Raw genomic sequence first — 14,459 nt, forward strand, 5'->3', positions numbered from 1 at the left:
CACTGGCAATAGCCCTCTGCGATCTGGCTTCAGTTCCTATGAAGCCATCAAAATGTTACTAGGACCACAGGTGACGTCCAGGCTGTTAACCTCACCAGAAATCTGTCCATTTTTACAAGTTTGTCATTTAAATAGCTGACAGGTTGAAGCATTTGGTCCTCAGTCGCAATATCCATCCTTCGTTTTTAGCGTTCTATCATTCCCGACTCTCCCCACCTGCATTCCTGGCTTTCTCAGTTTACACTCTGTCCTCTTTGTCACCCTGCCCTAACTGGATACATCTCAATCTCAGCTACACATTCATATTGCCACAGTCCGGTTGCCTTTCCATTTTGATTGATTAGAGGCAACTCAAATGCGCCTCTCCTTAATCTACACTACTCCTTTTCTTACATTTTGTTTTCGTTTTAAGAAAATTTTACTAAAAGTTTTAAATTAGAATATAATTATGTCATTTCCAACCTTCCCTTTTACTCCTACAATCTTTCCTGTGTTCTCCTGTTCTTTGTTCCCTCTCAAAATTATGGCCTTTTTTTCTTTGTTATTCTCTCTCTCTCTCTCTCTCTCTCTCTCTCACACACACACACACACACACACACACAAACACACACCCCTCTAAATATGTAAATACAACCTGGCCATCTTGTGTTACTTATATGCATATGATTTCCTGGCTTATCACTTACTGTTGGGTAGACAAATAGGCAGCTCATCTCTAGATAAGATTATTTCTCCAGCTGACAACATTCTTTGTGCTTTTGGCCTTGACATTTCCTCCTCCATATTAACGTATTTCCGAGTGCTGTACTTCTTCAGGTCTTATTTATGCAGTCATATGGTTATAATATCATGGGTGAAGTGTCCCTGTCCACCTAGAAGCACAATCCCTAACAACATTTTAAATGTTTATCCTTCTACCTACAGAGACCTGTAGCTCTTACCTTTCATCAAAGAAAATTCCTCAGCAGTTAGAAACAGTAAGAAAACCACAGCTTGTCAAAATGCAGATAACAAGTGATTACAGGGTGAGGGCCTAGTTCCAACTGACTCATCTACAACTCTTCTCTACCTAAGGGCCAGAGAGCATTGTGGAAGAACAGTCAAAAGATTAAGAGCCAGAGGTTATGGACACTCTCATTTCTCCCCTAAATGTACCCCTAGACCAACTAACCAAAAATTGAAATGGTGATCCCTCAGTGTCTCTTCTACCTCATACAATTCTTCAAGGTATCTGTATCCCTTAAAGATATATCCCCACTTCTGTCCTTTGTTCCTTTCTCATCTTGACCTAAGTTAACTCTCCTCTCTCTCTATCTCTCTCTCTCTCTCTGTCTCTCTCTGTCTCTGTCTCTGTTTCTCTCTCTCTCTGTCTCTGTCTCTCTCTCTGTCTCTCTCTGTCTTTCTGTCTCTGTTTCTCTCTCTCTGTCTCTCTCTGTCTCTGTCTCTGTCTCTCTGTCTCTCTCTCTGTCTCTCTCTCATTCTGTGTGTCTGTCTGTCTCTCTATCTCTGTCAGTCTGTCTGTCTCTCTCTCTCTCTCTCTGTGTGTGTGTGTGTGTGTGTGTGTGTCTGAATATCTTCATGTAGTCCTCCCCATTCCATTGTTACTCTTTGCCACCCACTTTGCTTCTTTCAGTCCCAGGAGATGAAAATCTGACCACATGATCATCCAACTTCAAGCCAGTTCTCCAGGGCCATCTTCTTGTTTAGAATGGTCTTTAGGTTCTATAAGAGGTCTGTCTATAGGATCTCAGATGATCAGCCTCCAGCGCCTACTCTACCGTCATCTCAACACTCCCCCTTACCATTTAATCTGGGCTTCTCCACATTTCTGTCTCATCCCTTGTTTCTTTTCTGTTTCCCTTCACCATTGCCCCATCTTCTAATTTTCTTAATTGGGAGGCATTTGCATCCCATTTTCTCCGTTAAATGAGGTGAATGTCTTGGCAAATGAATAGATCCATAATGTATGCAATTGCTTCTTCAGTAGCTGCATATGCTGGAGCTTGTAAGTCCTGGGTCATGGCATCTGTCAAAAATTCTCTGTGTGTCAGTACAGTACCTTACACATAGTAATTGTTGGTTAATAAATGTTTTTTGATAAATAAGCAAACCTACTAACCTCATCTAATTCTAAAGTGAAATATTAAGTTGTATTCCTATCCATAATATCAGCCATATCTTAACATTGTTTAGATGATCATGCTAGCTACTCTGTCATACACAGCAAACCTAGGAACCTTAGCAAAACATTCCTTTAAAAAGTTAATACAGTAATAATAATAATGATAGTAAATACATAAAATGAAATTGATTGCTCTTGGAAACATACACAGTATTTGGCAGTAAAGGGGATAGTATAACAATCTGTATGTACTTTCAGCATAAATGTCTTTAAAAGTTGAGAAAGAACAGATGAGAAATGAAATTACCATTAATAAAATAAAAACAGTAGCTACAAGTCTTTTAAGAGACATAGTAATCTTAAATTGCTTGAGGCCAATTGTTATCAATTCTATTATCATCTAATTACCCAAGTCACTAATTTTATACCCTTCCAAGGTCTCTAGTTCCTCTTTAATAAGCCTCTGGTAGGTTTCCTCACAAAAACAACTTGGTGTTTAATCTCCTGACTTTCTTTTTTTAATGTCTGTTTTTAATTTACAAGTATTTTCCAGGGGAGAATTGTGGTACCAAGTAGTAGTACATAAAAGTAGCCAGCACAACATTCTACTAGCCATTGCCACTTGCCATTGACACCATGAAAATAAAGCCATGAAATGTAGAGCCTTTGAAATAAGACTCTGTTGCTGTGAAGTCGTGGTCTTTCTCTTACCTACCACTTTAGCCTTCAGCATATACGGGTCTCAGCACACTGCCTACATCTACACTGTTGTGGGAGTATTTTTATTTTAGTGTTTGATTGTTTCTTTTATACTGAGGATTCTAATGTAATTCGATCATTTCTCCTTTCCCTTCCTTCCCTCCAAACCTTCCCCAATATCATCTTTGCTTTCAGTTTTTAGCCTCCTTTTAAAATTAATTTTATATGCAATGTATATGTAAATACATGAATATTCTTAAATATAACCTGCTCAATAAAAACAACCATCTGGGCCAGTTCTGTAAGCAATCTTGGATCTATTCTCTTCTATGTATTTTTCCTACATAGGGCCCACAGAATAACTAGGATGTAATATCCTGAAACAAGAGAGAGCTGTGCAGAACCAGCTATACTCCCTTTTCCAGTGTCTTCCTAGGTAGTGGGCACTTTTTGGTACCAAGCATCGCTTGGTGCTTTTAGTGTTAACACCCAGGGCAGGTTGTTTTCTGAGGTCCTTCATCTGCGATAAAAGTAGAGTGTATGAAAATAGGATTCCATTTGCTCTTGGCGTTTTCTTGAGCCTTAAGGGAACAGGTTGGTCTCAATCCAAGTCTTTTGTTAAATTGCATGCAGCAGTCTTCTGTCTCACCAAACTCACACAGAGATTGGAAAATCAAAGATAAATGCAACAATTAACATTACTTGATTAAACTTTAGAGTTACGATCCTCAGCCACTTAGTTCCGCCAACCCTGGATGTGCATCCGGTCTTCCCTTGCCCTATGAAGTTGTAGTGGCCGGGTGGGAGAGAACCCGCTGAGTGTGCGTTGTCCTCGCAACGGACCTGATCCTAACGCGATCTCTAAAGTCCAGGACTCCAGCGACCCTACTCACCTGCGTCATGGCAGTCCCAGGTTGCAACAAGGACAATGTCCGAGCAGGCTGCAGAAAATGTGACTACCGAATAAATGAAGAAGAGGAGAAGAAAAAGGAAAAAAGCAGGGAGAAAATTAAATTGAAAAAAAAAAAAAGGAAAAGGTCTTACTCCAGCACCACTGAAGAAGACTCCGCAAAACAAAAGAAACAGAAGTATCAGAAAAAAGAATAGAAAAAAGAAAAAAAGAACAAATCAAAAAAAAAAGGAAAACATCACAAAAAGGAAAAAAAAGAAGAGAAAAAAGGAAAAGCGTTCTTCCCCTAACCGTTCTGAATTCACCAAAAAGTAACAGAGTCTTGGGCCTAACTCAGGAAATTGAAGAATTCAGTCGTTTTAACTATTGAACCTTCCTTAGAATTGCTATGTAATTACGCTTCACAGAAAACCCCAGCCTCTTCTATAAGGACATTTTTCACCTATTGGGGCCCTTATCTCTCTGCCCGTCTGTATTAAACCCATCTCCTTACTTGAAAGCTGTGCCTCAAGTATAGATTGTGTACATACAAAGAAAAAAAAACTTTAGAGTTACAATGGACAGTGCAAACCAAATGGCTAATAAAGTACGACTGAGTGAGCTATGTCATAAGGACATGGGAATAGTGAAGGAAAAGAAACCAAGTATTTTAAAGACAAAATGACTAACTTCTTACATCTGTACATGGTATAGATGAACATTAAAGAAAATAGTGAGTACCACTGAGAATGACTATATCAACCTAAATCAAAGCTTATCTACGAACCACTAGAACCATGCCTTCTTCTGCAGCCCAAGTTAGTAGGAAATAAGAGTATTGTTACTGCATTTGGTAGAGGAAATGTACACTGTGGTGAATATGCTCACAGCTTGTTGGTGAGAGCATTGAACTAGTTCTTAAAATAAGTCTGTAAATCCTTTCTAGAAACTAAAATCATGCTAGTATGTTGGATCATATAGTGAGTTACTTTTCCAGAATTCATTTATAATAAAATAACTTTTACCATGACTTTTATAGTGGAAGAGTACAAATAATATAAATGTTCAGTAAGAAATGATTAATGAACTACATTTCTCCATCTTCCAGAATATTGTACAACAGTTAAAATATAATTTGTGAAATAGTATAATCACACAGTAGGGTGCTGTTGTATAATATTAATGAGACCTACAGTTTTAAAGCACATATATACTATTAAATCTCAATTTAGTAATACGCAATATTTAAATAAACTGTAAAATATTAATAATAATTATATCAGAGAAAAATGCACTTTAAAGAATATAGTTTTGTGGTAATAATTTGCAAGATTTGTTAAATTGCTGGTTTCTCTTTATGGTCCAGACACATTCCAGTTTTGTACTCCACAGTAGGAAGAATCTAACCATATTCCAGAAAACTCTTTCTTCTGCTTTGATTAGATTTAGGATATTTAATCAATTTACTCCCTTCTGGTGTCATGTTATATTAGTTAAATCTCAGCTGAGGGCTTAGCCATAACATTTCACCTTCATGGATAAAATATTTTAACTTATTTTGATAATCAGTTAAACTGAGTGGTTTTACTACACAAGATACCCCAAACCAAAACCTTTACTCACTAGTATGCATTCACCTAAAATTAAAGAATTTTTCCCTTTTTTCCTTGACCTCCCACCTTTGATTCTCCCTTTGCAGTGTTATATGACAGTTTTATTAGTTTTTCTTTCCACCCATCAATTTCAGATGAAAAGGAAAAGATGGGGTCTTGTAATTCTCCTTCACTTATACTTTTTGAGGTTTTCACCAAGAATGTGCTGAGCCTTTATCAGGAACTCATTTTATTTCACTCAACAGCATCCATATGCCCTGTTGTTTACTTTTGGTTTTATTATTTTCAATTATCATAGACACCATCCAGAAGAGCTCTCCCTGTCTGCCTTCTCCAGCAAATCCTTGGATTTTCCTTCTGTTGGATGCATTATGTGTTCCTTCTTGCTTAGTAGAAATTTATGGTCTCCAGTAATGTAAGAAAGTTGCCAAACTTCACTCACATTTTTAAAAATGAAAGGGGTCAGGATATTGTGATGGGAATAGGCTCGGCAGAGCTCCCAGCAAATCGTTCTGAGACCTCTTGGTATGAACTCAGCAACCACCCTTGTAACCTCAGTGCTGGCAGTAATGTCACCTGACTTCCCAGGCCTTCCTGTCTGAGTCCTTCCATGACTAAGTAGTGGTGAATACATTTCAAGATAGCCTTAAGAAAAAGTTCCTCTATTTAAAAAGTTCAAAAGAAAAAATATTCTTTTCTTAATTCTCCTTTATTTTTTATTCTTTGGAGAAACGTATTTGAGATTATACTTAGAACTTGATTTTTGTAAAGACTCATTCCATCTAAAGATTGACCAATGAGATGACTGCCAATGTGCATAGGAATCACTTGGAACTCTATTCGTGAATTCGAGTTCGTGACTATATCTTCTGAAAATTGTTTCTGTAAATCAAGCATTGTATACAAACTTGCACTTGATTCTGAGACAGAGAGCTGCTTTCCAACTGCATTAGGAAAGGCTGTAGTAATAATACCTTACCACCTATTCATGTTTGGCAATAGAGTGTAATCACAGTAGCCTGTGTTGCTTAGGGGTTCAATGGAGCCTCTCTACGTGATAACTCATAGAGATTAACCAGAAATCTCTTCCTAATGGCTAGATTTTGTCATGCTATAAAGTTATTTATAGGCTGCTAGGAAACAAGAACATCACTAGCCTCATCCAGAACTGGACCCTGCACTAAAGTATCAACCTTAAGTCAATATGTGCCCACTGAAGCAAGAGTGGCAAGATCATTTGTGGGCTAACCAGTCTTTCTCTTGATTGAATTTGAGGCCTGATCTTCCAGATGAAACGGATGTCTCATACTTATAGATATGATCACAACCCATGGATATTAAAGGACATAGCATTTAGGGGAGAACATATTAATGTTGTTTTCCTAAAAAATTATGTTGCCAAATTGCTTTCTAAATAGATTTGTACTGCTTGCAACCTTGGTCAGAAAAGCTTCTCACTGTAGCACGTAGTAGTCAGTGTAGAGAGACATAACTGTTCAAAGTGCCTAGAGTCGGTGACTAGGGATGTTTAGCCACAGATGAATGTCTGCATCAGTCCTCCAAGCTCAGGGAACACTGTAGAAGATGAGAGAGAATATACAGCATTTCTAAACACTGCTTTTCATCCTCCATTATACATGTATATATGTACAATGTATATATACATACAATGAAATATATATGTCCTGCTCTTCACTGTACCCTAGATCATTCCTTAAGTTCTTTTGCTGTAATAGGTTCCACATATGGAAACAGTCTGAATGGCAGCCTGCTTCCCAGAGTCCTGGTGATAGCCTTGTTAAACAAATGAAGTACTAGTTTTGTATTTCCGCACGATGACTACTGTTTGTTAGCAGAGGAAGACTCCAGTGGTCTACCTATACAACTTACACTCACTACTTATCAAGAACTTCCTACGTACTATGGGAGCCGTGCTTTAGCCAGGCTCTTTCTGATACTGATCCATTGCTTCTGATTTACTTCTGGGCTTCTCCTATGCACATATGGTAGGTCACACACACACAATCTTCTGCATTCTTAACTCATGAGAAGCTTTTGAATATGAACATTTTCATGGCACATTATGACATATAATGAGTAGTTACTTCTAATTCCTTGAATAAATTAAATTGAGGCTCTTCCGCTCCATTTAATTTTAACATCTGCTCAAGTACTGCATTTGATTCGGCCTCTTTCTTGCCCCTTTGGTTTATTTTCACTATTTTTCTTCTACTTTTCTCCTTAATCATCAAACCTACATGAACTCTTGATGCATTTGCAGATTCTTTTCAGATTAGTTCAACAGCTACCATAATGGTGTTTAATGTTAATATTTAAAGGATAAGATGCTGTTCTTTATTATTTGGGACATTTACAATCATGACTTTGATTTCTATTATGTAATCAAAGCATAACACAACCACAGCCTTTAAGTTTCCCTTCTCATCGGTCATATGAGAGCAGCCATCTCTCTTGCAACAAAAGGTCTGAACCAAATAGAGGTAAATTCTGTTTTCGGTTTCAGGACAGTATTTAGATTTTGAGAAACATTTCTATTATATAAAAGTCTTTTATTCCGCTTTTCTTTATCAAGTGACTGATAGCTTGTAAAGAAGGAAAAGTCCACTGCTTAGGAAAAGAAGCATACTTGGCCTTCCGTATCTTCATAAACACTGCAAAAATGCAATTATATCTCACAAATACATATTTAGTACAGTTAACCATTCTACATAAAAATATGCCTAGAATCAGTTCACTAATCTCATCATCTTCTGAGCTAATGTACTCAGACAGTCTCAGAAGAAAAATGACTTCTATGATGAATTTGAAATCAAGTAACAAAACTACATTGCATTTCCAGAGCATATGACATTCCTCTTAAAAGAATCCCCAGTTATAAATATTATAAACATTTAGTGACTGTAAATATGATTAATATGATGCAAGCAGACGTGCTTCCCTTTGCATCACAAATGAAAGCAGAGATTTCTTCAATATTCTCATTCATGAGCGGCATCCCTGAGCTGCCTAAAGATCATGAGTGAGCTGTGACCCAGTGGGGAAGAGACTAAGCATCATTTCCCTGTGATTCAAACTCTGAATCCACTCTCTAGTTATCTCTCACCAAATCCTGGAGGAAATGATTTAATCTAGTGATACCTCTATCCCTATATGTATACAATGTGCACCAATAGAGTTTCTATCCCGTGCATTTATTCAGAGAATTAGATTTTAAGAAATAAAATCATGCAACATATTGCATGATGGTTTGCATATGCTCAGCCCAGGGAGTGGCACTGTTAGAAGGTGTGGCCTTGTTGTAGTAGGTGTGCCACTGCAAGTGTAGGCTATAAGACCATCATCCTAGCTGCCTAGAAGCTAATATTTGCTAGGATCCTTTGGATGAAGATGTAGAACTCTCAGCTCCTCCTGCACCATGCCTGCTTTGATGCTGCCATATTCTTGCCATGATGATACTGGACTGAACCTGTAAACCAGTACAGGTTAAATGTTGTCCTTTATAAGACTTGCCTTGGTCATGGTGTCTGTTCACAGTAGTTAAACTCTAAAACATATTGTATATGCAAATGCATATTTTTGCACACAAGAATGTATGTAAGAAGAAATATGAACAAAACTAAGCAAGGTGTGATGGTACATACCTATAGTTCTAGCTATTGGGGAAGTTTAGGTAGGAGGATCTTGTATGGTTGGTAGTTTGAGACCAGAATAAATAACGTAGCAAGATTCAATGAAAGAGAGAAGAGTGGAAAGAGAGGATGGAAAAATGAGGTGTGGAGACAAGGAGAAAAAAAAGAGAAGAGGAACTGGAAATGTCCCAGTAAGTTATACTAACTATGTTACTACTTTAATGCTTATCAACATCATACAGTCCTTGATCAATCAAAATTTTCTACCTGATTTAATGGAAGTGTTTCTATTTTATTATTAGACTTGTTTCTTTTGAAACCAGAAGATCTCAACAATATTCTACAGTAACTTTTTGAAAAATAGTACATAAGAGAATACTATTACAAAAATGGTTTTAGATACCAGACTGTGTTCTGCAAATTTGCAGCAGCAGCACTGCTGATGATGGCGATGGCAATGATTTTGGACACATATCTCTACAATTTAAATGTTCAGCTAATTGCTTCCTTTTTCTTCCAGGTAACTAATGTACGTTTCCATTCAGTATTGTATTATTCCTCTGCCAGTAAAGACTTGTTGAGGAATGCCTGCACAGGACGCCATTGTCCTTTCTGATTTGTTTTATTGCAAATGTGTGTATAGCTTGCCTTTCAAAATCCTCAATGTGACAATGACCAAGAGAAGCCTTAAGTCAATTGGACATGGTTATAATAAAAGGAAAAGAATATTAACATTCTACACATTCATAGGAATCATTTTTCTTTGCTGTCTTAGCTTTAATCTCCCAGTATACTAAAGATGTTGGTTTTCACCTCTTCAACTGAAGTCTCACTATACTACCACACCTGTTCTCCTCAATCTAGAGTACTTTCAATGCAAAATAGCTGTGCCTCTTTGATGAGCCAAATAATAGTCAAGAGTGGGTACATAGAAAAAGAACCATAGTAATAAGTCAACAGTGATTTTCCAAATTTTAGCTATCACCATAATAAAGTCACAACCATTTCTTCTGGTCCTCTTTGCTTTTTCTGTTGCTATAGTAAACACCATGGCCAAAAGCAAGATAGAGAGGAAAAGATTTATATTGGCTTGCAGATCCAGAAGGGATGTTCACAATGGTAAGGGAGGTTGAAGGTAATAGGAACAGGAAGCTGGCTGACCATGTATCCATTTATACACAGGAAGTAGAAAAAGAGAAAACTGTAAATAGGGAAAAATGTATAAACCTACCCAGAGAGACCTACCCAGAGAGACCTACTCCCTACAGAAAGATTCCACCTCCCAAAGGTTATACAGCCTTTCCAAAGAGTGCCATCAACTATGGACCAAATGCTCAAATACAAGAGCCCATGGTGTGACACTTCTCCTAAAAAACCATAACACCCATATCCACCTATGACTTTATTTTAAGGAAATGTTTGCATATCCTACCAATCTTCTGATCATGACGGAACACACATGGAGAAAGAAGGCAGGGAAACAACCATACCTATCGATGGTGGACATTTATTTTCTAGAGGGGTCTAAATAAAAGTCATATTGAAGGAAAATATATTGGACATAATTCTAATAAATGTCAGGCCATTTAACACTATAGTCTGATGTATCACTATATTTGAATTGTGTCCATTGCTATTTTCCCAAGTATTATAAATTAATAAGCTAATACTTGTTTTATATCTGCTTAGTTTAAAATACTAGCCATGTTTAAACAAGAGAGCTTTAAAAACCATTTACTCTCTCCCAAATGGCATTTTTCACCTTCTATTATGTTAAAGTCTGGGCATTCAACTTTGTAAATATGAATATGGTTTCACACACATCTAAGTAAATATATTTACAAAAGACAACTCTAGAAATTATTGTTTGTAAAGAGATACAAGAAACAGATCCATACAACTCAGGAGAGGTTTTTCTAATAGACTATGAATTTTAATAAGATATAACTTATTGATCTGGGATTTGTAACTCAAAAGAAGGAATTACAAATAACACATTCACCTCTTTCTCAAAGCCCACAATACAACTCAGCCTTCAAGTGAATTAGAAAATGATTTCAAGAGGGTTTCTTAGAAGAACATATTTGGTCTTCTAATTCTTTGTGAAAACAAATCACATTATCCTACTACACAATTCAGCCTTCTTCTAAAGTAGAAAGCATATTTAAGGATTATCTATGCTGTAATTTTAAAATATAAATAACAAGAACCTGAGAAATAAAATAATGATTATTTTGAAACACATAGTTATGTTTAGATATAGTCTCAATATAAATGTCATTGAAATGGACAAATACTAGAAAACAAGACATGTCCAAGCACAAGAGCTCTGTTGCCTTCCAAGTCTCTTTCCTCCATTAGAACATCTAGTGTGTGCAAGGCTTGATTTTAGATGGCATGGAATCCTATAAAACAGAGACAATTATGGAAGATGCTGAAGGCCCAGAGTAGCCTTCTAGAACCAGGGCTCTACTTTCAGGAGCATTCTCCTCTGTGTGTATGTGCAGGTGTGAGAAATTTTCACTCTGGCTTCCATAGCAGATATACCAGGTCAACAGTAAATGTGGGTTTCCCTTTCCCAAGACCCTTACCAAAACATATGGTCATTTGATTTTTTTTATAGCCATTCTAGCTAGGAGTGAAATAGTATCTCATTTTTTAAAATTGTATTCCCTTTAGGCCTAATGAGGCTGACAACTTTAAAAAAAGATTTATTAATCATTTGAAATTTTCTTCTATGAACTTTATCCTGATTCATAGCCCAATTTTAAATCATGTTACTTGTTTGCTTGATTTGTGTGTGTGTGTGTGTGTGTGTGTGTGTGTGTGTGTGTGTTGTATTTTTCTATAGTCACAATATCTAGGAGTAGAGGTATCCTGCATGGGTGATGAGTGGATATAGATTCTTATAAATACTCTAGTCCCAGATGTGGGCTAGATCCCAGTGAGCTGTTGCCCAGGAAATCTCAGAGGCTGGCAAGACAATAAAGGCTATTGACATTCTTCTGGTTTGCCTGCCAGACCTAAGAAATAAGGCTGCGTTGAAGAAATTGCCACACACTTTGGATACAGAGAAATCAACTTGGATCTTAGATCGAAACATCCTTCCTGATGGCTAGCTTTCATAAAGTGCTGGGAGAGAAAAGCCATCAAGATTTTTACCGAGTCGTAGATTCATTCTGGCATGACAGCAGCTTCATGCACCATGATACATGCAAGGGGCGTGACTAGCTGGAGGTAAACAACTACCTTCTCATAGAAGGAAAGCAGCGTGGGATACAAAACGTGTCCTGTCCTGTAAACATGGCAGAAAGCTCACGCTGTGCAGGTCACAGACACTGGGGTGGGGTGGGCTTAGAGAGCTTGCTAAATGCTCACATGATCAAACTGACTTTTAAGTAGATGTCTATGCCCACTGACCAGTGCTGCTTTCATTCTTGATCAAAAATGTTTCTTTTGACAAAGGGTGATGATTAATGCAGAATTTTATAATTGATCAAATGGATGGGAAAGGTGACTGTTGAGCTCTTATCCCTAAACATGACATTTAGAATATTCCCAAGTTCTAGGAAACATCACACATACAGAGACAAAAAGATTCCAAGAGGACAGGAAAGGTGAGGGTAAAATTCTGTCTTCGGTGTGGCATGGCTGTGGACACCATGAGTATACCAGAGTGACGGCTACTGTCACAAGAGCTGTATATGCACACACACACACACACACACACACGAGGCATGGGTGGGGAGGGAGGGAGAGAGAGAGAGAGAGAGAGAGAGAGAGAGAGAGAGAGAGAGAGAGAATAGACATAGGCAATGACAGACAGAAGACAGAACAGACACACACACACACACATACTCACACACACATCATGAAGCCAAAATAGAAATTGGTTGGCAGTCATCAGGAATGGTAGGGGATGCAAGTTGTGATCAGGTATGTGTAATCATAATGCATTATGAAACTGACAACTTAAAGGAATTTTGCAAACAAAAGCTAGGTGAAGCAGTTGCATATGATTACAGTAAGCATGGCTGGTCTATTATGAAGAAGCAAGGAATGAAGCACTTTGATCAAAGAGGAAGTGGAGCTCAGATTAAAACATTGGGAGATGCAAACAGGTGGCAAGCATGTCTTCGTTATTCAAGAGAAGATGAAGCAGAGCCCACACTAGTGTGTTAGCTCCACTCCCTCTTTCCACCCTTCTTTCATCAGAGTGCTTTCTAGTCGGGAGAGGCTCCAGCGTGCCCAAAGGCTCCAACATTGAGGAGAATATACCCTGCACTTCTCTATGGCCAAGTTCAGCTGTGTGTGTCAAACATGCCATTTTAAAAATCCTACAGAAACAGTGGAAACTGTTCCTCTCTCCTCAGCATCCTGTGAGCCTGCTACAAACTTATTCTCCTGTTTAAAAATGGAAAGGGGCAGCTTTATATGAAAAGGTTAGCTATGTACCCCAACTCACACACATCCAGTACATTTGAACTTGTCCCTCAAAAAGTTATGATGGTCAAATCAAATATCTTTGAAAATTATAGTTTGCCTAACTTAAGATATAATTTACTTTCTATTTTGTATTGTGAAGCAACTAAATGGAATATTGTCTCTTTTCTCTAGATCATCTCCTGTTCTCTGAAGCTGTATTACGAGGCTTCTTCAAACAAAAGATACTAAACAGGTAACATGGTGTTGGGGAGCATTAATTAGTCAAACAATGTAGCAAATCAATTGATGTGACTGCTTTCATCTTTTTCCAATACATTGTTGGATTATCAGGCTGTCGACAAGAAGCAGACATTTATGACTGTGGTAGTAATCTAAGATTGATTCCCAAAATGATCTTGTATCCCTACCAGGAAATTCTGGCCTCAGGAAATTTTTGAATTTTCTCTCGGGAGAATTTTGATCTTGAATTACATTAGAAAATGCCCACAAACTTCACTTTGTTCCTACTGAACTCAGAGTGATTTTAACAGCCTGCTAAAGACTTAAGTAGGCTCAAGAGACAGGCAAACCTCTAGTATAGAAGAGGTGGCAAGAAAGTCCATTACTACCTGAGGAACAGTTGGCATTTGGTAGCTTCTGGAAGAGTGACAGTCAGCTTCCTTTATGATATGACCCCTGGTCAGTTGACTACAGGGGCCAAAGCATGCCCCACTCCAAGGCCAGTTAGGTAACACAAACTATGTTCCTCAGTGGGAGAAAGAAAACTTTTGATCAGAAGGGAAGGGAGAGGAAGGAGGAACAGGTAGTTGTGACAGAAGTTTGGGTATGAAGACAAATATGTTCAAAGTACATTGAATAAAATTCTTGAAGGGATTATACAACTATTTAAGAACCAATATAGGGGTTTGCCTCTTTTCTGAAATATTATAGCTACATACATTGAAACTTTTATTATAAGAGAGGTTGTTTTGTGGCTCTTGATCCAAAGTTTAGAGAGGAAAGAGAATCACCTACATTTCAAAAACAATATTTTCATTAAA

At 37.6% G+C, this 14,459-nt stretch overlaps 1 pseudogene; it reads left to right on the top strand.

Moving 5' to 3' along the window:
• Window positions 1-3,623: 3,623 nt before the first annotated feature.
• Window positions 3,624-4,230, top strand: LOC114624048 (annotated as a pseudogene).
• Window positions 4,231-14,459: the final 10,229 nt, after the last annotated feature.

The sequence above is a fragment of the Grammomys surdaster genome, unplaced genomic scaffold (assembly GCF_004785775.1).
Source record: "Grammomys surdaster isolate TR1022 unplaced genomic scaffold, NIH_TR_1.0 65, whole genome shotgun sequence".
NCBI classification, from domain to species: Eukaryota; Metazoa; Chordata; class Mammalia; order Rodentia; family Muridae; genus Grammomys; species Grammomys surdaster.